We start from the raw sequence: 26,611 nt of genomic DNA, 5'->3' as shown, positions 1-26,611 counted from the left end.
ATATATATATATATATATATGTGGAAGACCAAATATAGCTACAAATTTAAAGGAATTGAATTGTGTTTATGAGTTTGAAGGAATTAAAGACTTAATTAAGCTTATGATTCATGTTAGTGTAGCATTATATCATTATATTGTGCTAAATTCCTCTATTTTGTGCCTTGAAATGTTGTAACCTAGTTGGGTGTGTGCCTTGAATCGGATTGCACAAAACAGGGGTTCCGACCGCACGTGCAGGGCTCACAGCCGCACGTGTGGAAAACAGGGCAAACCAAAGTTGAGGTACTGAAATAAAAGCATGTGCGGGGGAGGATTGCCGCACGTGCAGCCCACCTTTCCGCACGTGCGGTGGACTACCGCACGTGCAGCCCATGTGGAAGAATTCTATCTACTCCGTTTCCTTTGTTTGACCCCTCTGAGATTGCTAAAATGTGTGTTTGAAGCTTTTAAATGCTTATAATTAATTGAATGTCGAACGAATCGAATATTGATTAAAAAGGAAAATAGACTAATTTCTGAACTGCATGTGTGTGTAGGTCACATACAAGACCGTCACAGCACTGTGAGTAATAGTAGTGTAGTGCTATGATTCGTTTACTGCTACTAGTTATCATTGGCGTTCTGTTATGCATAAGTAAACTATGTTTCCTAATGGCGAACAATTGGAAAACTTATATACGTTATTGAGCGATGATATCATATCGTTAAGGACCAGAGGTCGTTCTGTTTTGTTATTGCTAGGCCCGAGGCCGTTCAAATATGATTTACAACTCAATGGTAGCCCTAAGGCTAAGGGAGGTGGTGACATGCCGATGTCTCACCGACCTTAATATGATTCGAATTGATTCTGATTCATGGCCTAAGGCCAAGGGAAGTAGTGTACATGTCGATGTTCTACCTACCCTCCAGTGCTCTAGACAGCTGTTGATATGTGGGCTCGAGGCTGTTCTGTATAATAGTGGGCCTGAGGCCGTTCTGCATTAACATTGGGCCCAAGGCCATTTTGGAAATGACCACAGAACAGGATCTGATATGTGAACCATGTACTCATATACGGTGTAATTTATGTTTATTCACTTGAATTACCTACATACTATTATTCACTGAGCTTTGCACACTCCGTGTTATGTCTATCTCTGTAGGTAACTAGCTCGGAGGTCAATCCTAGTCCAGCCTTAGCAACTTTCTTTTGTCAACCCCCGCTGTGTCCAAGCAGTTAAAGCTCATTCTTTTTGTGGAGTTCCTTTCATAGCTTTTGACTTTGGCCACTAGCCTTTTGTCAAATGTAGTTAATCATATACATCCTTCACTCCCGATGCTTAAGTTATGCCCCCAGTTGCGGGGTTGAGACTATGTATATGTCTGTATATAGTTGTCACTTTTGTATATGTCTGTATATAGTTGTCGCTTTTGTATATGTCTCTTTATGCGTTAAGTTATATGTTGAAATGTTTGTGATCCTGGCATGTAACATTAGCTCAATGGATGTCATCTTAAGTTAGCAATTGCTTTCGTTCAGGCCCCATATTGTATATTTATGGAATTCTGAATCCGTTATCAGGTTGGTCATACCCAAACTTTTAGGGGCGAGTTTAGGGTGTGACATTATGTTTACTTTTTTCATTACTTAATAAAGCTTGCAAGGACGATCAATTTCATTGTGTTGTTTGTGAATTGTCTAAACATACTCGTACTACTTATATTTCTCACATATATCATGCCTCTTATATGTTTGACCTTATCCACTCTAATATTTGGGGTTACCCTGTTTTGGCTTTTTGTGGGAATAGGTATTATTATGTGGTATATGATGACCTATACACTAGGCTAGATAGTAAGGAGGGAGAGAAGAGGGTATACAAATTTGCTAAGATACGGGAGAGGAAAACAAGAGATTTTAATCACGTAAAGTGCATCAAGAGTAAGGATTCTAAGGTATTGGTGAAGGGTGATGAGATTAAGGAAAGATGGAAGAATTATTTTGAGAAACTATTAAATGAGGAACATGGAGGTATGACAATAAGGAAAGAAATAGCCAGTAATACGATAAACCAAGACTATAGGTTCTATCGCAGGATTAGGAACTTTGAAGTAGAAATTGCACTTAAGAAGATGAAATCAAATAAGGCTTTAGGACCCGATGATATCCCTATTGAAGCTTGGAAGTGTTTGGGTAAAAAGGGAGTTGGTTGGTTGACTAGGTTGTTTAGCAAAATTTTGTTGACTAGGAACATGCCAGATGAATGGAGGAAGAGTATTTTAGTGCCAATCTATAAGAATAAAGGTGATGTCCAGAATTGTAACAACTATAGAGGAATCAAGCTAATGTGTCATATAATGAAAGTGTGGGAGAGGGTGATGGAACGCTGATTGCGAGATATAACAGAGGTGTCAGAGAATCAATTTGGGCTTATGCCTGGTAGGTTAACAATGGAAGCGATCTATCTTTTGAGGAGAGTAATAGAAAAGTATAAAGAAAAGCAAAGACGCATTCATATGGTGTTTATCGGACCTTGAGAAATCATATGACAGAGTGTCCCGGGATATAATATTATGGGTGTTAGAGAAGAAAGGGGTGACAAAAGGATACATTGACGTGATTAAGGACATGTATGAAGCGGTGATGACCACTATTAGATCGCCAGCTGGAGAGACAAATGAATTTCCTATCACTGTAGGGTTGCACCAAGGATCTACCTTAAGTCCTTATCTTTTTGCTTTAGTTATGGACGATTTGACGATAAATATTCAGGATGACGTGCCATGGTGCATGCTTTTTGCAGACAATATTGTGGATGAGACTAGAGAAGGAGTTAACACAAAGTTAGAGATTTGGAGAAAAGCTCTTGAATCTAAAGGACTCCGGATAAGCAGAACTAAGACAGAATACATGGAGTGTAAATTTAGTAACAGTAACAATGAAAGCAGAGGATAAGTGAAGATTGAGAACCAAGAATTGCTTAAGAGTTAACATTTTCGTTATTTAGGGTCGATTATCACAACAACGGGAGAAATTGATGCAGATGTGGCCCATAGGATTAAGGTGGGATGGTGTAAGTAGAGAAATGCGTCTGGGGTATTGTGCAATAAACGAATACCCACTAGACTAAAAGGTAAGTTTTACAGAACGGCTATTAGACCAGCTATGTTGTATGGGACGGAGTGTTGGGCAACCAAGAAACAACATGTAGATAAGATGAGTGTGGCTGAGATGAGGATGCTAAGGTGGATGTGTGGTAAGACTAGACAAGACAGGATTAGGAATGAGTGTATTCGGGAATGGGTAAGAGTAGCACCGATAGAAGATAAGTTGAGAGAGAATCGTTTGAGATGGTTTGATCATATTCAACGGAGACCAATAGAGGCAGTAGTGAAGAGATGCGATGCTGTAACGGTAGATGGAAGTGTTAGGGGACGGGGTAGGCCTAGATTAACGTTGACTAGCGTTTTAAATAGAGATATAAATCTACTTAATTTGACTAATGAAATGGCCTTTGATAGGGTCGCGTGGAGAAGAAGGATTCATGTAGCCGACCCCATTTGATAGGACTTAAGGCTTGGTTTGGTTTGGATAGGTATTATTATGTGACTTTCATAGATGATCACTCTCGGTGTACGTGGGTTTATTTCCTTAAAAAGAAATCTGATGTGCTTTGACTTTTTATTCAATTTCTTGAAATGGTCAAAACCCAATTTCACACTGTTGTGCACAACATTCGTTCTGATAACGTGGGGGGGGGGGGGGGGGAGGAGTACATCTTTGATGCATTCCGCTCCTAACTTAATCAGCAAAGAACTTTGCAACAACTTATTTATACCTATACTCCTAAACAAAATGGGATCATTGAACATAAAAATCGTCATATTTTGTCTATAGTCCAGTGTCTTCTTTGTGGGATCAATGTTCCCAAATCTTACTGGCATATGGTTGTACTTACTGCTGTTCTGTTTACCCAATTAATCGGACACCTAGTTGGGTTCTACACGGGTTGGCTCCTTTTCAATTACTTCAAACAACCACCTTGTTATTTCACTTAGTCCCCCGTGTGTTTGGTTGTACTTGTTTTATTCAAGATCGTAGTCCTACTCGAACCAAGTTAGCTAACTAGTCTCTTAAGTGTATCTTCTTGGGCTATTTAGCCCTCTCTAAAGGCTGTAGGCATTATGATCCCTTGTCTCGTTGCTTTTACATGCCGTTTTAAAGGCTATAGGTGCTATGATCCCTTGTCTCGTCGCTTTTATCATTCTATGGATGTCACATTTTGTGAAGATATGCTGTTTTTTGGTTCTAGCCCCTTTATTGCAGGATTCTGCCTCATGCACACCGCCTCCTACTACGTCACCGAGTGCTCATCCTATTCCTATCTTTGATTCGGCTACGAACCTCACCTCAGCTTGCATTTGCACCTTCAAGTCCTACACGATTATAGACACTCTCTCGTCGCCCTCGTGCTCCCCCCCTCCCCCTCCCCCTCCCCCTCCCCCTCCAGTATATTCTTCGCGCTCAGGCCCAGGTACTTCCTCTCCTCTTCGCTCAAGTACTTCCTCTCCTTTTCGCTCCCCAACCCCTTCCCGTTATTCAACCCATGAACGTCATCCCCCAGATCATTTTGATTGGCTTAATAGCACTAATTACCCAATTTCCCAATTTTATGTTATTATGGACTTTCAGCTTGGCATAGGTCTTTTCTTGGAAAACTTGAGTCAGTTTCCATCCCTCGGTCTGTGTCTAAGGCTCTCCAGAATCTCCAATGGGTTGCGGCTATGCAAACTAAAATGGCTACTTTGGAGCATAATCACACCTTGGCCCTTGTCTCTTTACAGTGAGAAAACTGTTGGGTGCAAGTGGATTTTCAATGTGAAGTACTAGGCTGATGGTACAGTGGAATGCTACAAGGCTCATCTTGTTGCTAAGGGATTTACACAAGTTCCTAGCAAGGATTTTGGGGCTACTTTTGCACCTGTTGCTAAATTGACCACTGTTCATTTGTTTATTTCCTTGGATGCCTCTTATTCTTGGCCCCTTTATCAACTTGATGTCAAGAATAATTTTCTGCATGGAGACTTACTTGAGGCGATCTACATGGATCCTCCTCCCAAGTTTCAGGCTGAGAGGGAGTATGCTGGGAAGGTATGTCGTCTGCGTAAGTCTCTCTATGGCTTGAAGCAATCTCATGGTTCCATCGTTTCAACTCTATTATCTTACCCATGGATTTTGTTCAATGTGCTTCATTCGCCATCTGCCTAATGGTCGATGTATTATCTTGTTGGTTTATGTGAATGATATAATTCTTACAGAAGATGGCACCTTCAGTATTGCTCTGGTAAAACAGGAGCTTAGTCAAGCCTTTGACATCAAGGACTTGGGTCCTCTCAAGTATTTCTTAGGGATTGAAGTAGCTCGTTCTCAAAATGGAATATCATTGTCTCAACACAAGTACCTTCTAGATACTAGTATGATGGGATGCAAGCCTGCTTCTACTCCTATGGATCCAAATTTGAAACTTTCGACTGAGTATGGTAAGTTGCTTTCTGACACATTTCGATACCATAGATTGGTAGGATGTTTAATCTATTTGACTAATACCCAACCAGATTTGACATTTGCTGCAAGTGTGGTTAATCAGTTCATGCATGCACCTCGTACTGCTCACCTCGATGTTGTTCACCGCATCTTGAGATATCTCAAGTCTTGTCCTGGTTTGGGTTTATTTTTCACTACTAGGATTTAGACAGGGTTGTCCTACTTTACTGATGCAAACTACGCAGGGTCATTGACTGACAAACGTTGGACCTCTAGGGTCATTGATTACTTTCTATGGTACTCATCTTTTGTCATGGAAAACAAAAGGCGAGCTATCATTTCTCGGTCTTCTGCTAAAGCTGAGTACCGAGCCATGGCTCATGGGACATGTGAGTTACTATGGCTTCAATCCTTTCTTACTGAGTTAGGCTTTGAAGAAAATATTCCCTCCAAGTTGTTTTGTGACAACAAGTCTGCCACATTACTTGCTTCTGACTCTGTGCTTCATCGGCATACTAAGCATATTGAAGTTGACATTCATTTCATTCGGGAAATAGTTAAAGCAAGTATTGTTTGTCCCTCTTTCCTTCCATCTTCTGATCATACTGCGGACATCTTCACCAAATCTATAGGACCATCTCTACTTGAGTCTTCCATTGGCAAGCTGGGTTTGGTCGATATTTTTGACCCAGCTTGAGGGGGAGTGTTGAAATATAGAATAGATTATATTTAGGAGATCCTGTGATTTGTATAAATTACGGTTATTTAGGAATTTATTATGTAATTAATTATTTCCTTTTCTGTCTATATTTTGTGTATCATATATTCATTATATATAGACATGGCCTCACCCACATTAGGGTACGCCAATTTTGTACAAGTTTGAAGTTTCTTCTGGGATTAGGAATGAACAAATTCTTAAGATGGTAGGGTTAGCATGTATTGAGGAGAAAATGAGGAAAATTTGATTAAGATGCTTAGGGAATGCACAACAAAGACGGACAATTACATCCGTTAAAAAAAGTGGTTACCTATATTGAGTAATGTTAGGAGACAAGGGAAGCTAAAAACACAAGGGTTAAGATGATAAAGAGAGATTTGTTACCTTGATCGAGCAAAATGGTGAATAAGATTCATGTAGCATGTATTGAGGATAAAATGAGGAAAAATTGATTAAGATGCTTTGATCAAAATGTGTCAATTCAGTTCGTGGAACTGTTGGGAACTAAAAGTTAGCTGAACTTTAATAGGGCTTTTGACCACTTCATATTTTCAGAATTGTGAATATACTCTGCTCACTAAATAATTGGGCTTCTGCTTTATTTTCTATCCTGTTATATTTAAAGTTTGAACAGACAGTTCAGGTACCTGCTCCACTATATCTGATTTCCCCTATTTATCTATCATTCCCTCATTTCCTGCATGGTCAATTGAATTTGGCTTATGTAGATCATCACTACTGGTGTTCTATTGTGGAGCTATTGAGTTGTCTCATGCCTCTAAATACCTTTGGGATTTTTTTCTTTTCACATTTAAACTTTCCATTCTTGATTGATGCATATGTATGGGTTTTTGCCCCCCTTGGATGTCCATTTCTGGTTTAGATGGTTTCCTTCTATTTATTTGGAGGTTTTTCCCATAGATAGGTTCTATACTTGAATACCTGATTTTACTTCTTTAATATACATAAGGAGGGGCTGATACAAGACAAGAGTGTACGAAGTTTATCATCATAATACCGTGCTCAACCTGAAGTCCTTGGCAGCATGCTTAAAACCAATTACGTACTTTAAAAAGATGGGAATTGAAAGAAAATAATAGAATGAGAAGTCTTTAAAGAAGTAACAGAAAGAATGTACTAAATGGAGGCAAAATAGATACCATACTAAAGAAGTAACTGAAATGTTTCAATACTTTCTATTATAATATTTTCCAATGGAAACAGTGAGGAAAAAAGATTGGGAACGATGTGGCAAATATGAAATAACCCTTTGACAAGACTTCCAAAATTGTTTTCCCTCAGCTGTTAATAAAGATGCCACCATTGAGGATGGGATGCTGACTCTGTGGGGCTCACATCCAGTGGTGTCTATTGTACTTCATCATTGAGATCAGAAAAAGACAACACGAAGTATTTATCAAAAACAAAAAAAAAAATAAATAAAATAAAATAAAAACACGGAGCAATCTTTCGAACAGCTTGTTGCATTGTGTAATATAGATAGGATTGAGATGCAAGACAAAACATGCTTAACACATTCCTCAAACTCAATAATGTCTCGTGAGGCTGATTTAGAAATCATGATCACTTTTTACCATGTTTAATTGCTTCCCTAGAAATGGAAGTATACTTCTTCAAATATTCAACAACGTGAACAGAATATTTGGAACAATTTCCAGTTCTGGACATCATAGGTTGGCAGTGAAGAAATTATACCCAAAAAAAATACAATTAAATTGAAGGTGTCCAACTTACAAGCTGCAGCTGGTTTCTCTTCAGATCCACAATGTTGGCCGAGCAATATTGAAGGCATGCCCCCAACATGAAGAAAAAAAAGTGTTAGTTTACTGCACAAGAAATACTGTCTAAATAGCAAAAACTGTATCTTATATATATACACAGACACACTAAAACATGCATGTGCACACACATAACACCATAAAATTCAAAATCCAACCATCATTACAATCTCAGGTGTAACTGCTACAGGGAATATTATCTTTCTTTAAAGAAAATTCAACATTGATCTAACTCATAGAAGAATATTTGAGTCCAAATGAAAAAATAAGACCTTTGGTTTATTGTTAGCTAAAAATCAAATCACCTTGAAGGACATGCTTCCCTGCCTTTAGCATCCTCAATGACATATCCACCTGCATGAATTGGTTCGCATGCAATAGACAGTGTTAATAATTAAACTCATGATTTTATGACTGTTCAAAGCATCTTAAAACTCATGGACCAGCATAAAGTATAGAGGCTGGAAATGGAAGGCAGAGTGCTGGAACTAAAGCATGCTCTCTCTCTCACACTCACACACACACACATTTATTTATTTATTTATTTATGTAATTTCTGTTGGTTTCAATTCATAGTTAGAACTTACGCACTTCAGACAGAATGATCAAGGAGTACTTCACCTTCAAAATGACAGGACCAGTTTGAGAACTGCCTCCACTGATCATGTAGCCAGCTTCATTTGCGTGGTACACAAGGTTTAGATTGGTTTGATTTATCATTGCAAAGAAAAATTCTTACAAAAATTTTCATTGGACAAATAAAATACAAAAAGGAGAAAGAAGCAAAAAAGTTATCACTCTATGTCCACTGGAATATCTAAAGTAGTAGGTTTGGCCAGCAGTTTTCCAGTTTTGCATCATACATACTATAAGAAACAGAACCAGCAAGGAAAAGATATCATAGGAATCTTGTTCATCGAACTCTGTGAATTTGGTGGATTGGCAAGGTTTACTGAAACACTAATTTTATTTTATTTTATTTATTTTTAAACAGCTGAAGCACTAGTTTTATTACAAAGCCAAAATTCTTAAGAGAACTTGTCGTGGGTATTAAGATGAGCACTATTATGGGATATTTTAGTGCTTACAACACACACATCTTTGCTCAACTTCAGCAACTTAAGCCTAATAAGCACAGACACTGCTGAGGAGGAGCCATGTCTGTCGCTGTGTCAAAGTCTCATGTGCCCAACACCAACACTTCTAGGAAACTTCTAGAAACATGTTCGACTCTTGGTGAACTTGTTTATAATCCAAAAATAAAATTTACAATATTAGAAATCCCTAGCAAACATGTGACAATGAACAGGCAATATGGTGTGGAAAAACCTATAATTGAAGACTATGCTACAGGGACTCGCATACAATTGTCTGGTGAGAGCGTGAGTCAGGGTATTTGAATTCAAAAATGTTTAAGACCCCTTTTCTCCCTACCCCCTTTGACCCCCTTTCTTTTTTGATTGGTCACTTTTTCTTTTTTTTTTCTTCTCCTCCAATCACCACCCGCCACGTGTGTGTGGGGATAGTGGGGGTAGAAGTTTGAGGGGGTCTAAATCACTGCTGATTTGAATTATGTGATCTTCAAATCCAGGGACAAAACCAACTGTTCATATTTTCAATATGCTTCATTCATGAAATAGTATTAATGTGGCTACTTCACTCATCAAAGAACAACTGCATCATGAAATGAACATCATGAGGTAGTCTTACAAACAATTACACAGTAAATTTGGAACTAGATATTCTTGTTGTTTCAAGCAAGACGTGTAGAACCAGAGCCAAAGACACAAAAACTAGCGCTCTGAAGAATTATCAATCAATATTCATTTTTCATACACAATCCTTACATACACGTAAGTATGTATTCCATAACCAATAAGGAAATTAACAAATAAATAAAGATACAAGCAAAATCCTAATAAAACTAAATCTCATAAAAATTCTAATCTTTTGGTTGACGCCTCTTGCACCTAACCATATGTCTTTATTCTTCTCCTTCATTGATCCCCATCAACATGCCGAACAACATATTAATACATAAATACTCCATGCATTTACAAGTGTCCATGTCAAACAGATTGAAATTGAAAACAACATTGAGGATTCATAACTTCATATTAAAATAAGCATAAAACTTGACCACAGGTAACATCAAAGCAAGATGCATAAAGGATTTATCAAAGGACTGGAGATGAGAGGACAGAAGGGAATTGTCAATGGATGTGTGCACACATTTCATGTCGTCGTAGTGTATTTCTCTACACACAATAGGTGCTTAGCAATTATTATGGATCATAAATTAAAAGTTTTATTCTGCAAGTTACATTCATAGAATATTAGTTTTTTCAATCATAAGGTTTTCCATGGCCTTGTTTTACTTTTTTAAGACTCATCAAATTGGCTTATTAGTATTATGTCATTGCTTGGGTTTGTGTTCCATGTATGTCTTCGTGTTTCAACAGCTGAGCTATATAAGTTCTGGATATATGAGAGAGAGAGAGAGAGAGAGAGAGAGATTAATCTTGTGGAGCTCAATATAAAGATGCAACATTATACAAACAGAGCAGGAGATGAGCAAGATTGTTTTTCCTATTATAACATCAAGCCTATCCCAATAACCCGGACAAACTGCACAAGCTGCCAATGGTTTTAAAGTACCAACAAAAACTCATGTCCATCATTTATTCACACAAATTAATTTCCTCAATTATATATCGATAACTAAACTAACCTTAAAAGCATTCCATTATTTTGTCACTTCTGGTATGCACTTTCTAAGAACAATACAAATAACAAGCTTAAATTGACATCACAATTTGAACTCAGTATGCAAACTTATGCCATTCAATGGCAAAAGTCTTTCAAGTGCTTTGATATTGTCCGTACCAAAAATGACACACCAATGTGGAAGTTGAATGGTCACAAAAGAGATGCCACACGCGACTAGAATAGAGAGTTTTTTAATATTTTTTATTGGCACCGGGTGTTCGGGTCAAAGCCCAAGTAATACCCAGGGGTGCACAGGCTCTTGGCAAAGAGTTTCCCGCAAGTGTACCACGGTTAATTCAATGGCTTTCCTTCAGTCTGAGGGCCCCAAGGAATTGTTGGCACCTAAGAAGTTTCGATCCCTGAACCTTAAATATGAATTAGACAAGAGAGATTTTGCCACACTAAAGTCTTCATACACAAGAATTAATGCATTGCAGAAAATTGAATAGACCTTGCAACAGTTTGATAGACCTAATAGTTAATTTGGGAGGCCTTTTAGTGAGTACAATAGGCCTTCAGAGTCCAAGGGGAAGTCCTTCGTGCTAGGCCTCATAACAGCTTGGAGTGGGTCTTAGGTAGTGTCATGGGGTGATACAGAGGTGCAACAGTAACACATGTCATTACGATGTCGGTCATGATCAGTGGATAATTACAATATGGGTCAAGTAGCTGGCATGTAAAAAAAATAAGATGGAAACCCCACTAACTAACCACTTCAACAGGAAATGGGAGCACAAAATATGAAAGTTAGGTTATGGTTAGATATCAACAATGAAGCACGGGTACGGGTATGAGTACTGATACTGGTACGATACGGGTATGTCGATATGGTAAAATTTTAAAAAAATAAGGTATGGGTACGGCTTAGTACACTTGTAAAAAAAAAATTTATTTTTAATTTAGATAATGCAAAAATTAATTAAATGGTTTAATTTGTTAAGGTCCAACTTATAATTAACATTTAATGCCAAAAGTAAAGGTATAATCAAAATTAAATGTCAATATATTAAATAACTTACAAACCATAGTTTAATTTTAAAATCATACTAAGCATAAAACAAAAAATAAAAAAGAAAGTCTAGTGAAAGGAGTTTTATCTTTGTGGTAGAAGAAAATATTGTTTCAATTGAGGTATGGTATGGCTTGGGTGTATACTAGGTACGCCTGGGTACGTCAAAAATTAAGAGAAAAAACTTGTGGGTACGTGTTTCGTGTACCCAGTATGTATGAAGAAGTACCATACAAGGTACCATATGCCGGTAAATACCCGGCACGGGTACGGCATATTTTTCGAAGTACCCATGCTTCATAGGATAGCAACCACCATCTCCTAGCAACTATATTTACAGGATATATATCCATGCTCCCCAGTCAACAACATTTAGGAAAATTTATCATTATTTTAAGGGTAAATTGCAAATACTTCCCCTAAGATTTACGAAAATTATAGACTTTCCCCTTTAGTTTGAAAAATTACCGCTACGAGAGTTTGTCTTTTAACTGAGTTTAACAAAAAAAGAAACTTTACCTAATTACCCTCTAATAACAAAACAAAATTACCTAACTACCCTCATCTCCTTCCTCTCACCCAAACCCACTCTCTCCATCACCACCATTGTGATAGCCAGCATGCATAACACATTCATGCATTCATTTATGCTAGGAAATTCTTTTATTTCATGGACATAATGCATATGATATGTTTGCTATCTTAGGACTTGGGCTTTGTTGAGTTTGAGTAGGAAACCTTAGTAAATTTGAAGAACTTGAATAAGAAACCTAAGGATGGAAAATTAAGCAACCATGAAAAGTTAGGGAAGTTGTTTGAATTGAAATATTGAATGCCTAGGTAACTTAGAAGACCTTAAGCAAGGAGCTTAATGAACTTAGTCTAATGAGTAGAGCCTAATGAGTACTTCATCAAAACTTCAGTAGTATTAGCAAAAGTAAAACAAGATTACCTTAAGCCTAAGTAGGGTTAATTAGGCTAACCAAGATTAGGACTTAAACGAGGTTAATTAGAACTAAGCCTAGTTAACTAACCTAATGAGATAATTAGTAGATTAACCTAATCTACCCTACAAATTAGGAAGTTGGAGAAGGTTGGAGAAGGTTGGAGAGAATTTGAGAGAGTTAGAGTTCATGAGGGATTGCAAGAAGAACAAGGGAGAAAAGAAGGGAAAATCAAAGAAAAATTCAAGGGAGATAAGATTTGATCCTAGAAAACCAAAGAAAATCACTACAAGGTAAGAAACTCAATCCTCTTCCCTAGTTTGATATCAAAACCTAGCTAGAAATTCATTAGCAACAAGTTTTGGAAAGATTAAAATGAAAAGAAATGGGAAAGTTTGAAAACAAGAAAAAGGTTTGAAGATTTGATTGAAAAATTGTGTTTTGAGTTGTTTTTGTCATAGGTTTGAGTTATACAAGTACTATACCATAAACCTACACCATTTTCTTATACTTAGGAGCCTTCAAATATTGTCCTAAGATGTTGAAAAAAAGGAATAAAGAGAAGTATTGAAAAGATAAGAAATAGGAATTGAATCCTATCTTTTGTTTGTTGTAATCCTAGAATTACGTATACAAATGAGTTTTTATTGATTCTACATCATATATATGCATGTTCAGATGTTAAGAACCATGTTTTGGACCTTAGAAGTGTGAAAAATGAATTGAGAACCTCAAGAACCGCAAAGAACAAGCAGCAGCACCTTACCCAGACTTTCCCGCAGGTGCGGCACCCCAAACCCAGAACCAAAGTTGCAGACTGCATTAATTGCACATGCAGCCAGGGTTCCGCACATGCGGCCCTATGCCCCGCACGTCCGGATTTCAGGGCTTTTGCCCGTTTCGTTTTCTTTTCGATTTCTTCGACCCTCAGACACCCTTTTCTGAACCTAATTAGAAGTTGAATACAACTAGAAACCAATCAAAATTAAGATTAAATATAAATGGAAAACCCAATTAAAGTAATTTGGTTGTTATAGCTTTATTTCATCAGTATTTGTATTCTATTGTGTAGGTCAAGACCATTAAAGAGTTTTGTCAAGCACGAGTCATCTGTGGGTAATACTTCAATAAAGTTATGTTTGAAAAAGTGTTTTATAAAAGTGAAAAGTGCTTTGTTTATGAAATGTTTATTTTATTCAGAATGAATGAATGTTCCATATTTCTATGAATCTAGTAGTGGCATCCTTTAGTGAGGCCCCGCAATTGGGGGATATAATACCATGGCCCTTTGATTATATAATTTGCAGAGATCTCCCTTTGACAACCATGTATGGTTGGATAGTTACTCTATTAGATGTACCATGTTATCTTGTTTTTTATTATAAGCTATTCGCATGAATTATTCGAATGCTTTGAAGTTATGAACTGGAATAGATCTTTTACAAATGTCTGGAACTCATTCATCCACCACTACCACTTTACTTTGGTATTATTCACTGAGCTTGGCTCATTCTATTATATATATATATATATATGTAGGTGATTAGGAGGAGGAACATTAATAGAGGTCTTGGACCCGTTTCGAGTCTCTTTTATTTTCTTCTTTTGTTCTTTTGTCTTTTCTTTTTGGAGATCGAGTTTGGAAGGACGAATTTTGTATGTAACGAGGTTTGTACTTTGGAATATGAATGTTGTACTTATATTTTTGTCTATGTACATTGGTGTAAATTATTAAAAAGATAAGCAATAAAGGTTGTTTGTTTCATTTCATATTACTTATGCACTGCTCTATGGACTTAATAATAAATGTTCCGTTGTTTAGCCCTATATATATGTTAGTCCATTTGAGATTTGTTAAGCAGATTTGTTAAACCAGGCCTTTGGTAATCATAAATTACTGGCCGGTCAGCACCCTAACCTCTAGGGGCAGGTTGGGGTCATGACAACCATACTCCCCACCATCAGCCGCCACACGATCACTATCGCCTACCTTCCACAACCACTCCCTCACCCACTTCCCCACCTTTCCCATCACACCCCCCTGCCCACCCATATACTCCTTAGCCATTCCCCACCCTCTAAATTTATATATATGTACAATGAAAATAGGCAAACCCCATCCTAATCTCCCTATTTCTTTGATCTCGGCCACAATCACCATCTGCAGTCAATGCTTTTGTTACAAAAACCACAGCCAACTATTCTATAGACCCAATGATGTAGTGATTGTGGGTTGGCAACAATTTCTTCAATCTTTTCTCATTCTCTTCCTTTACAAGTTGTGGTAGTGGCGTTTGGTGGTGGTTATGAAATTACTTGGTTGATCATGGATGGCATAGTGGTGTTGAAGAGAGGCCAGGAACAAATTTGAATTTGGATCTTGACATGTCGGTGGTTTTTAACCATAGGCATCTTCCCAGGAAGTTGGTGGGATCATTGTGAATTAGGTTGGGGTGGCTGGTGGTTTTACGATCCCATAGAAAATGCTTCTTTTATACCTTGAGTATTAGCCACATCTCGTATTCAATCAGTAATTATACCCCTTCTTCATTCTTGGACCTCTCTTTTTAATAATGTGACTCTTCCATGTTGCATCTCAGGAACCTCTTCAATACAGTCCTAATTACCAACTCCCGTTCATAGTTTTGGTAGAAATGATACAAGAGGAATCATTCTATAGCAATTCGTCATTCTAATGACTAACATATCTATGATTCCTTTCTCCTAAATGAAGCAATAGGCATTGGTCCATAGAACCTATAAAAAAGAGATGGTTGTGGATGAGTGAAAAGGTACCATGACATGGAGTGGGGAATATCTCGAATCTCATGTAAGAAAATTAAATGGACCTCAAGGTTTTGCCAACGAACTGAAGGACCTCCTCGAGCACAGGATAGGTAATTGAGTAATAGAGCTAGCTTGACCTCCTCGAGCACAGGATAGGTAATTGAGAAATTAATGCTCCGGGCCAAATAGAGCTTACTTACGACCATCTGCCTTCTGTAGTGCATATTAGCTTGGCTACACTTAATAGGCCGGTTTGGCTTCCTTTGATGGTCACTTTCCTTACCTTACCCCCACTACATTCCCACTCCAAGCTATGCTTGCTACGCAAGAGGCATTCGCAATTTCCTTCTACATGGACGCTCTAGAGTATGACCCGAGATGGGAAAAGAAAGACTCTTTTCTCTAGCGGGCTTTCTCGTAAAGCCAAAGACGCCACAAGCCAATTTACAACTGTTGGGAAGGAGACATGATCAACAGAACCTAGTTGGATCCAGACTCGGATAGTGGCGCCTGCCGCCCATTCCTAACCAGTTTCGGAAAGGTTCGCTCATGGACATCTATCTTTAGTGGTTCATAGGTGCCGTATTGGATCAAGTAAGGGGAGCTAGAGCTAGAGCTAGAGCTAGAGTAGCCCCAAGCCCATATAAAGTAGTCAATCTACTAATAACAAAGGTTGCAAATACATGTCCACCTGTTTATCTATTACCATAAGGGGGAGCAATTGCAAGTATCAAGTGTTGTGAGAGCTTTCATTTAATTTTTTATTTCTCCATATATAAATTCTGACCATCTACCCATGTCACCACCAATTCTCTACTTTTATCTTCCTTACTGAGTAATTGGATCAAAAAATACCAAAGAAGCATAAGATTCCTGCATGGACCTACCAATGCCATGGCAGCCTTCTCTATATCCATAATTTGAACACCTTTGATTTTGGGTTTTATCAACACGAGAATGTGTGGTTTTGGGGGGTAGAAGTGATGGAAGTGGGTAGGGTGTTGCTTGGTGGTAGTGGCGGAGGCGAGAGCATCGAAAAGGTAGGGAGAGCGGAGGGGGGAGAGAAAGGGGTGGTAGTGGTTGTAACGAGGCAATTAGGTGGATGTGGAACGGTTTGAATGATTGCCTGAATGTAACAAAAGACAAAAAGAAAAAGGTCAAAATCTACTTTACCCCACTAGCATTTTACCCTTTATAAAGGCCACGTGCCTACCATGTGATTTTGAACTAAAGTGCTACCATTACAATTTCCTTCTAAATAGACGAAGATTGTGCTACACACGCTTGTTTAGAGAGTAGGGAAGATTATTTCTTTAGTTAAAGTCAAATATCAATGTGTAAAGACGTGTACCATTTTTTTCATCTTTTACCTTCAAACTTCAACCCAAATCCTAAACCTAACTCCCCTACCAATCCCACCACCCCCTCCAGCCACCTCTCCCACCACTTCCCCACCATTGCCTCCTTCCCCCCTTGCCACCCTTGGCCCCCACCCCCTATAGTATGGAAATGATCAAATAAAAGTTGGTTCTATGCCAAGCCGCACAAAATCACCTTCTACAAACACCAACAATATCATTGGTTCTTCAAAACTATTGTCCCGCTAATCCCAATGTAATAGGATCTTGCGTTGATAATTCTATTTCATTGATTAGTATGATGAATACTTGATATCTAGTAGGAAAACGGTGGCCAAACTTCATTGCCATTGATTTTTACCAAATGAGTGACGATAGGGAGACCCGGAAGATGTGGATGAAGCAAATGGACATCTAACTTGTAGATGTCATAATATTGCTTATTAGGTAAATACGACATTTTACACATGTGATGCACCTATTCTCACCTCCACCACCAATCGAAATATCAACCACAAGCGGATGAATATTTGAAGGAGAACCAACCAATGATTCTGTGATAACAAGCCAATTCATCAGTGTTGGTTGAACTATTTTGAGCACAATTCTCTTACTATGTAATTTTTCCAAAAAAAAGTGTGATCAATTGGAATGTAAGCCATCTGTACACTCAAGCTTGATTGTTAATGGAATGCCTATTGTTTGGAATTACAATATATTCACACAAATTATTTTTATAGATATTAAATCCTTAGATGCATGCATAGGTACATATGTACTTTCCAATTCCATTCCTTAGACTAAGATATAATAGTCTTCATTGAAATTCGCTCATTCTTGAAACCACTAAACTATTTCTTGTTTCCAACCTATGTATATATTGTGTGTATGTATATATTATGCGTATAATTAAATAAAGTACATAAATTAGAAATTATGTTAAAAAGTTAAAAATTAGATTATAAAATTAAGGGTATTTGGGTTAACATGCAATTTAATTAGTAAATATGGGATTAAGTTAGAAAATAATGTGCAAACAGAAGAGAGAGAAGAGAAAATAGCTTAGGAGTATTAAGGTCATTTTCCAACTATCATTACCAAAGTTAGCATTGCATTTTAGACCAAAACCACATGGGGGATGTGTGGCTTTTTTTAAAATACAGGCATACCACAGAGGGATACATGGATATTAATTGTAATATTAATTGTACTGATAAGGAGAAAAAGAAAAAAAAAATGAAGAAAAAGAAAAAAAAAAGTATTGATGCTAATTAAATCATTAATTGACACTAATTAATTTATAATGAAAAAATGACATAATTTTATACTAATTGATACTATTAATGAAAATAATAATTTTTGTAATACTAATTATATTAACTTTTATTAATGAAATAACTTTTTTAAAATTAAACTTGAAAAAAATGACAAATAATCATTTTTATTTCATATAAGGGCAAAAAGAACGATTACACAGCAAAAAGTTATTTTACAGCTTATTAACCAAACACTACTCTACTGCTTAAATCCATAATCTCACAGCTGCACCAAACAGGTTAACAGCTTATGTTTACAGCTATAAGTTATAATCTGTTAAGCTATAATCTATAATCACTTTTTCACAACTCTACCAAACAGGGCCAAAGTAGATTTTGCCACAAAAAAATTTATAAGATACATTAGGAAATCCCATTGAAAAGCTTGCTGATGCAGAAAGCTTAAAATATTTCACAATGAATTAAATCTAGCATATCATAAATTGGAAAGTGTTAGAATGTAGAAATATTTCATATTTCATCCTTTTGTATATTTAGTATCTTTATTTATGCCTTGGAGTGCTCCTGTAATTATGCGAATGAGTTAATATAAAAGAAGATGAGATATCACTCATACCTCTAACTTTTCTCTTCTCAAAAATTACATGGTATCAGAGCCACTATGAAACCCTAGAGACCACAGGATCATCACACCAGCTGCCGCCACCAGTCGCACCACTACAGCCTCTGTCTCTCCACCATAGCACCAGTAGCAACCTCCTAGGGTTCTGACTCTTCCCATCGTAGTCAGCTTGTCTGTCGGGGGGCCTAGCCGCAGCATCCTAGGGCTTCGACAGCACCCTAGGGCTCATCGGGGCCTCCTTATTCTCAGCCATGGTTTGTCGGCAAGTTGGAGGACCAGTCGTGGGTGTCTTTCCTCTCTTCTCCGACTGTCGATAAACGCCAAGGAGTTGTCGGTGGCTGGTCTTTCACTCTCGTCAGTCTGGGTTGCTGTAAAGACTTTAATCTCTCTCTCTCTCTCTCTCTCTGTGTTTCTCAGTTTCGCATCATATAAATTATTTTTCCTCTGTATCTCTTTTCTTTCTTCTTAAAAAAACAAAAAAAAAAGCAAAACAAAACAAAAACAAAAACAAAACAAAAAATGTCCTCTTAAATTCTTTTTACTTTTTGGTTCTAGTTGTTTTGTTCTCGCCTCTTCCAAGTTAGTGATTAGACCAGTGTTTGTTTGTGAGGGTTCCTTAGTAGAGTATTCATGGCAGAATTGACTAGTGAGTCTACTACTTCGCCGTCTGCTCCTCATGGAGCGAGTCCTGTTTTGCCTCCTACTATGAGTGATTCTCTCCACTCTGGCCAGAAAATCACCACCTCTCTCTTTAATGGTTAGAATTATCTAGTATGGTCGCAGAGTTTGACTATTTTTCTGAAGAACAAAGGGAAGATGGGACATATTGATGGGCGTGTTCAGCCCCCCAGTATCACAGATCCGGGTTATGATTAGTGGGAGATTACCAATTCTCTTATCATAGGTTGGCTCATACATTCCATGGTTTCGGAGATTGGTGAGGGATACTTGTCTATGGACACAACACAGGATATTTAGGAGGCTGTGGCCACTACGTATTCTAGCAAAGGCAATTTTTCCCACACTTTTGAGTTGCGTCGCTCCATTGACCGGTCTGTCTAGGGTGAGAGGCCTATCCTTCAATATTTTACTTTTCTTAGCAATGGGTGGAAGAGACTTGATCATCTTTAGGACTACAAGCCTGTTTGTCCCGCTAATTCTGCTAGTTACCGGAAACTTGTTGAACAAGTGCGGGTCTTCAAGTTTTTGGAAGGTCTGAATGTGGAGTTTGATCCTGTTCAGAATCGTGCGCTTGGTATGGATGTGCTTCCTTCTCTACAAGAGGCGCTTGCTTATGTGCAGAATAAGGAGAGTCGTCGTTCTGCTATGCTTCCGGCTACCTCTTCTGACTGATCTGCCCTGGTTTTTGCACCCTCTAGAGATGAGGATCGTGGTTCCTATCCTCCTTTTGATAAGGATACACTCTTTTGTGACTATTGTCATCGATCTCACCATACCCGTGCGACTTGTTGGAAGTTGCATAGGCCGCCATCTGGGGGTCGTGGAGATTGTTCTAGTTCTCATGGGGGTCGCTCCGGTCAGTCTAGAGGCCAAGGGCCCAATGCTTGAGCTCATCATTCTGATACAGTTGAGCCACAGTCCCCAACTCCAGATGTTTCTTCTGCTAATATCTCTGATTTTTCTACTTCTGAGTTAGAGGTTGCTCTTCGCCACTTGCTAGACCGTCAGGCATTTAGTTCTTCTTCAGGTAACTTTGCCCATTCAAGTAATTTAGCATCTTCTCCAAGTGCTTTCCTATCTCATCAAATATTGCCTTGTATTATCGATTCTGGTACTTCAGACCATATGTCTAGGTCTTCTGATTTGTTCTCAGCATATACCCCTTCTTCAAGCCAGGATAAAGTTCGCATTGCTGATGGTACCATTTCTTCGGTGTTTGGGAAAGGTTTAATTCATGCCACTGCTTCCCTTCCTTTGTCTTCTATACTACATGTTCCCAATTTTATTGTTAATCTTTTATCTTTAAGTCGTATTACTCGGGACTTAAATTGTAGTGTGACCTTTTTTCCTGATCATTGTCTGTTTCAGGACCTTATCACGAGGAAGATGATTGGCAGTGGTAGAAATGAGAATGGTCTCTATACCCTAGATCAAGCAGACAAGCCTGCTCATTCATCCATTCAGTTACCATCTACCAAGGAAGACTTATGGCTATGGCACTATCGTCTTGGACATTCATCTTTTTTGTTTCTTAAGCATCTTTTTCCTTTAATTTTTTTGAAAAATAATTTTTTTGAGTTTCATTGTGAGTCGTGTCAACTTGACAAACAACACAGAGCTTCTTTTGCTCCTTCTATTAATAAAAGTTTAGTTTCTTTTTCATTGATTCATTCTGATGTATGGGGTTCCTCCCGTTTTGTATCTTTAACCTGGATATATCTTATGAAGGATAAATGTGAGGTTTTTTTTGTGTTTCAAAATTTTCATAAAATGATTTGCACTCAATTTGGGGTAGTTGTCAAAATTCTGCGTTCTGATAATGGGGGGAATACATTGACTCTAGCCTTGCCAGCTATTTTGCCACTCATGGTATTATTCACCAAACTTCTTGTACCAATACCCCTCAACAGAATGGTATTGCAGAGCGTAAAAACTGCCATCTTCTTGATATTACGCGTTGTCTGACCTTTGAAATGCATGTTCCTCGCTCATATTGGGGGGGAAGCTGTTCTCACGGCAGCCTTCCTCATCAATCGTCTGCCTACCCAAGTTCTTCACAAACACACTCCTCTTCAGGTTTTGTTCGCGTCCCACTCTTCTAGTTTCTCTATTCCTCCCAAAACCTTTGGGTGTGTGTGCTTTGTTCATAACCATTCTCCTACCCATGGTAAGTTGGATCCTAGGTCTCTTCGCTGTGTCTTCCTGGGTTACTCTGCCACACAAAAGGGCTACAAGCGTTATCATCCACCCTCTCATAAGTGGTCTATCTCTATGGATGTGTCTTTCTTTGAGTCTCAGTCCTATTTCATGTCCTCACTGGTGCCCCAGTCATCCCTTCAAGGGGAGCCTTGGTGTGAAGCGATTCCTTCGATTCATGTATCCCTACTTGTATCACTCCCATCATTAATTGAGCAAGATGTTAAGGGTGACTCAGCTATTGAGACTGTTGGGTCTGCATCTGAAACAACAGTGAAGGATGGCAAAGTTTATGTCAGCAACAAGGATAGAAAACAAGTTACTTGGGTACAAGAGACCAATTCGGATTCTCCATTGCTGTCTTCTCCTTCTGATGAGTGTCCAGAATCCTCTTCCGCTTATGAAACTCCTAGTAACTCTATTCTTTCTGATCTAGATGTTCCCATTGCTAATAAGAAAAGGGTTAGGCCGTGTACTCAGAATCCTATTTCTCATTTTGTCTCATGTACTAATTTATCTTCTTCCTATAAGGCTTTCGTGTCTAAAGTTTCTACTGTGAGTCTTCCTTCTAATTTTCAAGATGCTCTTTCTACTCCTGAGTGGATGCATGCCATGATGGAGGAGATGAGAGCTCTTACTAAAAATGGCACTTGGGAATTGGCTGAGTTACCTAAGGGCAAACGACCTGTTGGATGTAAATGGGTGTACACTGTGAAGCACAAAGCCGATGGTTCAATTGAACGTTACAAGGCAATATTGGTGGCCAAGAGCTTTCCGTAAACTTATGGAGTAGACTACCAGGAGACATTTGCACCTGTTGTTAAGATGAACTCTGTCAAAGTCCTTCTCTCCCTTGCCTCCAATCTCGACTGGCCTCTCCATCAATTTGATGTGAAGAATGCTTTCCTCCATGGTGATTTGGAAGAAGAAGTGTACATGGACATTCCTCCACACTTTGAGGATGTTAAAACCAAAGGAAAAGTGTGCCGACTATGCAAGTCACTTTATGGACTTAAAACAGTCTCATAGGGCTTGGTTTGAGAGATTTACTTAGGCCATGCTGCGATATGGTTTCAAACAGAGTCAAGTTGACCATACTTTGTTTGTGAAACACTCCTCCCATTGTAAGACGACAACTCTTATTGTCTATATCGATGATATTGTACTCACAAGAGATGATGTTGAGGAGGTTCCTCGGTTAAAGGAATATTTGGCCAATAAGTTTGAAATTAAAGACTTAGGCAGCTTGAAGTACTTTCTAGGTATTAAGGTTGCTCGGTCTAAAGATGGCATTTTCATATGTCAAAGAAAGTATGTGCTTGATTTGCTAAGAGAAACTGGAATGCTTGGCAGTAAAACGTGTGATACACCACTAAAGCTTGGGCTGAAGCTTAGTGAGGATCAAGGAGGCGAGCTTGTAGACAGGGGTAGGTACCAGAGGCTAGTGAGGAAGCTTATTTACTTATCTCATTTGTGTCCTGACATTGCTATCGCCGTGAGTATGGTTAGTCAGTTTATGCATGCTCCACGTGCAAGTCACTTAGAGGCAGTTATGCGGATTCTGCGGTACTTGAAGTCTTCTCCGGGAAAGGGTCACTATATCTCCAAACATGGTCATCTGAGTGTGGAGGCATATACAAATGCTAATTGAGTTGGCTCAGTCACTGATAGATGGTCAACCTCTTGCTATTGTACCTTTGTTGGAGGAAATGCAGTAACTTGGAGAAGCAAGAAACAAAATGTAGTTGCGCGGTCCAGTGCAGAGGCTGAATTCAGAGCTATGGCTCAGGGTGTGTGTGAGCTCTTCTGGATTCGTTTATTTTTTAGAGATTTGGGGATTCATAAGATAGATTCAATGAAGCTATATTGTGACAACAAGGCAACCATCAATATAGCTCACAATCCGGTCCGACATGACAGGACCAAGCATGTAGAGGTTGATAGGCATTTTATCAAGGAAAAGCTCACTAGTGGCACTATCTGTACTCTATTTGTGAGGTCTAAGGACCAACTGGCTGATGTTCTCACCAAAGGATTAGGGAATAAATCATTTTGTGACATTCTCAACAAGCTGGGCATGAGAGATATCTTCACACCAGCTTGAGGGAGAGTTTTAGAATGTTGAAATATTTCCTATTTCATCCTTTTGTATATTTAGTATCTTTATTTATGCCTTAGAGTGCTCATGTAATTATGCGAATGAGTTAATATAAAAGAGGGTGAGATATCACTCATTTTCTCTTCTCAAAAATTACAGAAAGCACTAAAAATGATCATAAAGTTGTTGGGATGAAAGAATCTTTACCTAGTGATACTGGCTGAAACTCCAATAAGCAATTACAAATCTCTATCAGTATGTCTTTGCTTCTTTACTTACTATAAATACATATATATGTTTATATATGTGTATAATTATAGCTAACCTTTATTATTTATATATGAATGTGTTTTTCCCACTTTTTTTTTGGGTGGTTATGTTTTTCCCACTCTCTCACTATGTTCTTTGATTTTCTTTTTATCATTTTCATTGGCAAAATTATTGTGGTGGGTCAATAGTAGTGAGGGTGCCATTGGTCTTGGTTTGGTAGAGAGAAAAAGAGAGAGTGTATATTGAGGGTAAATTGAGTATTTCAGAAGAAAAAATTGCTTACATCAACCAAATCAATTAGTTGACCTAAGAGAGTCAAGTGTATTTTTAATAAATCTCAAGGGATATTTTTGTAATTTACTCTTATCTTCTTCGTTGTCATTGTAGTATTGTTAGATTATTTACAATATCTTTATCTTTCATTTCTTATCCTTTAATATAATTCCCTTTCTAAACCCCAGGATCTTGGATCTTGTTATCTATTGTTCTCTTTATTAATCTCATTTTTGTCTTAACTGCAAGTTAATTCCAACACTTTTCATTACGTGCTCTAGAACTTTCCTATCATAAATGTCAAATTTTCTCTTCATCAAATGGGAACATTGTGAAATTCCACACACAGTCTGCCTAATCAGAATCCGATTCTTAAGTTCCACCCTTTGACTAAGTTTGATCTCGGCATGTCGACAAATTACATAATGACGTATTTGGAATATGAATTTATGGAATTAGGGCCATGGCCTAGTGGTTGTGTAGAGGTTGCGGGTTCAAACTCTTATGGATACAAGAGTCTGATGTTTATTTGTCCCTCATTAATGGGATCGGAAGTCATTGTGTTGTGGTGATTGTTGGACTTAATTGACAGGGCCCTAGACCCGAATTTGATCCTTTTACAATAAGCTTCTTTATATAAGAAAAATAACATAAACTTCCTAACATAATTAGACTTTCTAAATAGTAATTGAAAAGAACTTCCTAATATAATTGGTTTCCTAACATTAATTGTCCAGTTTGTTTGATATAATGTTTCTCATTTTGTAATTACTCTTCTACTTATTATTGAAAAAAAATAAAAAAAACATTATGAATTTATGAATGGAAAGAAAAAGACAAGTTATAATTCGTTAACTTTTTCCCTTCCCTTTTCCTTTTCGCATACAAAACAAACATATACAAACATTTATCCATGTGCACATTAATATCTAAATGTGGACATGTTTATATATATATATATATATTACAAAATAGAACACATAGAATGGTATATGAGAAGTATATATGTGTGTGACAACATTCCTATAAAGAATAACAACTATTTAAAAAAATCAACTGAGAGAGAGAAATATATAGATGCCTGAGTTTGTCCAGCAAGAACCACTGCAACAGCAACGATGGAAGTATTCTGAATAATCTCATCAAGACCCGTGTCACCCCACTTACATTCCACTTCTGGGAAAAACTTGCGGGCAATTTCAACAGCACCTCTAGCCGATTCCTGAATACAAAGCACACATTCATAATCCATAACACCGTTCTATTTGCCTGTTTGGTTACCAAGAAAATTGCGAAAAGAAAAAAGAAAGAAAGAAACATGGGTACCTCAGTACGGCTCCAAATTGCTTTGAGAACAACAAGGTCAGAGATCTCAGTTAATCTTGGGATGTATTGAGTTCTGACGAAAATGCCAGCGCCAAGAATGGCGATCTGAGGTGGCTTCGTCATCTTCCCCAGATCACTGAGTAAATCGATATGATCGAATCAACAATGAGATAGATATGTACATATGTATATGGGTAGGCAATCAGAATCACTGTTTGGAATTAAATCTATGTAAAACGAAAGGAATTTATGGTTTGATGTGGGGTGATTTGGAGAAATAGCGACTCATACCAGTGACGCAGTGAGGCAAAGGGGCAAGGGAAGAGGCAAAGGGGGCAAGGGAAGGGAAGGGATAATTTTGTTTGATTAACGGTAAATCCTATTTTCACATACTTTAACGACTCAGTCTACATTTTTCTTAGTATACATTTTATTATTATAAACAATTCACACATTAAAAATTATAATTATACTCTTACTCATAATTATTATATAAATGGCATTCAATTTTCTTTTTTATCCACTTGTTGAGTGATTTTACTTTTAAATTTATAGATTTACGTGAAGATCATGTAAGTCCATAGTGTGAAATGAAATGAAGTGAAACAAAATACTCTATTGAAGACTTTTATTGATTTATGTGAAGATCATGTAAGACCAACAGTGTGAGATGAAATGAAGTGAAAACAAAGTACTCTATTGAAAACCTTTATTAAAAACCCTATTGAACCTCTATTAAAAATACCATTAAAAACTCTTCAAAATATTGTTGAAGATATGACATCTTTTCATTTGTTATTGCATTTACCGTTCCCAGATTTCTGTGCACTTCATCGTCATAAAACTCTCTTCTTCATTTTTTATGTTTTTCAGTTTAGGGATTTCAGCATTGGTTTTTTGAAATTATACATTTAATTCGAAACTTAACTTCCGAATAAAAGTAATTAGTTCAAC

At 37.7% G+C, this 26,611-nt stretch overlaps 1 pseudogene across 1 annotated transcript in view; it reads right to left on the bottom strand.

Annotated features, from left to right (window-relative positions):
- Positions 1–26,162, bottom strand: part of LOC145807812 (cyanogenic beta-glucosidase-like) — a 73,714-nt pseudogene extending 47,552 nt beyond the window's left edge. The window contains exons 1-4 of the transcript XR_014351223.1: positions 25,658–26,162; positions 25,413–25,553; positions 8,353–8,401; positions 8,004–8,021 (exon numbers count right to left, since the gene is read on the bottom strand). The product of XR_014351223.1 is annotated as a cyanogenic beta-glucosidase-like (transcript). The remainder of the gene's footprint in view (positions 1–8,003; positions 8,022–8,352; positions 8,402–25,412; positions 25,554–25,657) is intronic.
- Positions 26,163–26,611: the final 449 nt, after the last annotated feature.

The sequence above is a fragment of the Camellia sinensis genome, chromosome 14 (genome assembly GCF_055761805.1).
Source record: "Camellia sinensis isolate YWXY chromosome 14, ASM5576180v1, whole genome shotgun sequence".
NCBI lineage: Eukaryota > Viridiplantae > Streptophyta > Magnoliopsida > Ericales > Theaceae > Camellia > Camellia sinensis.
The sequence above is the reverse complement of the archived record's forward strand: the minus strand, read 5'-3'. Positions and strand labels throughout refer to the sequence as shown.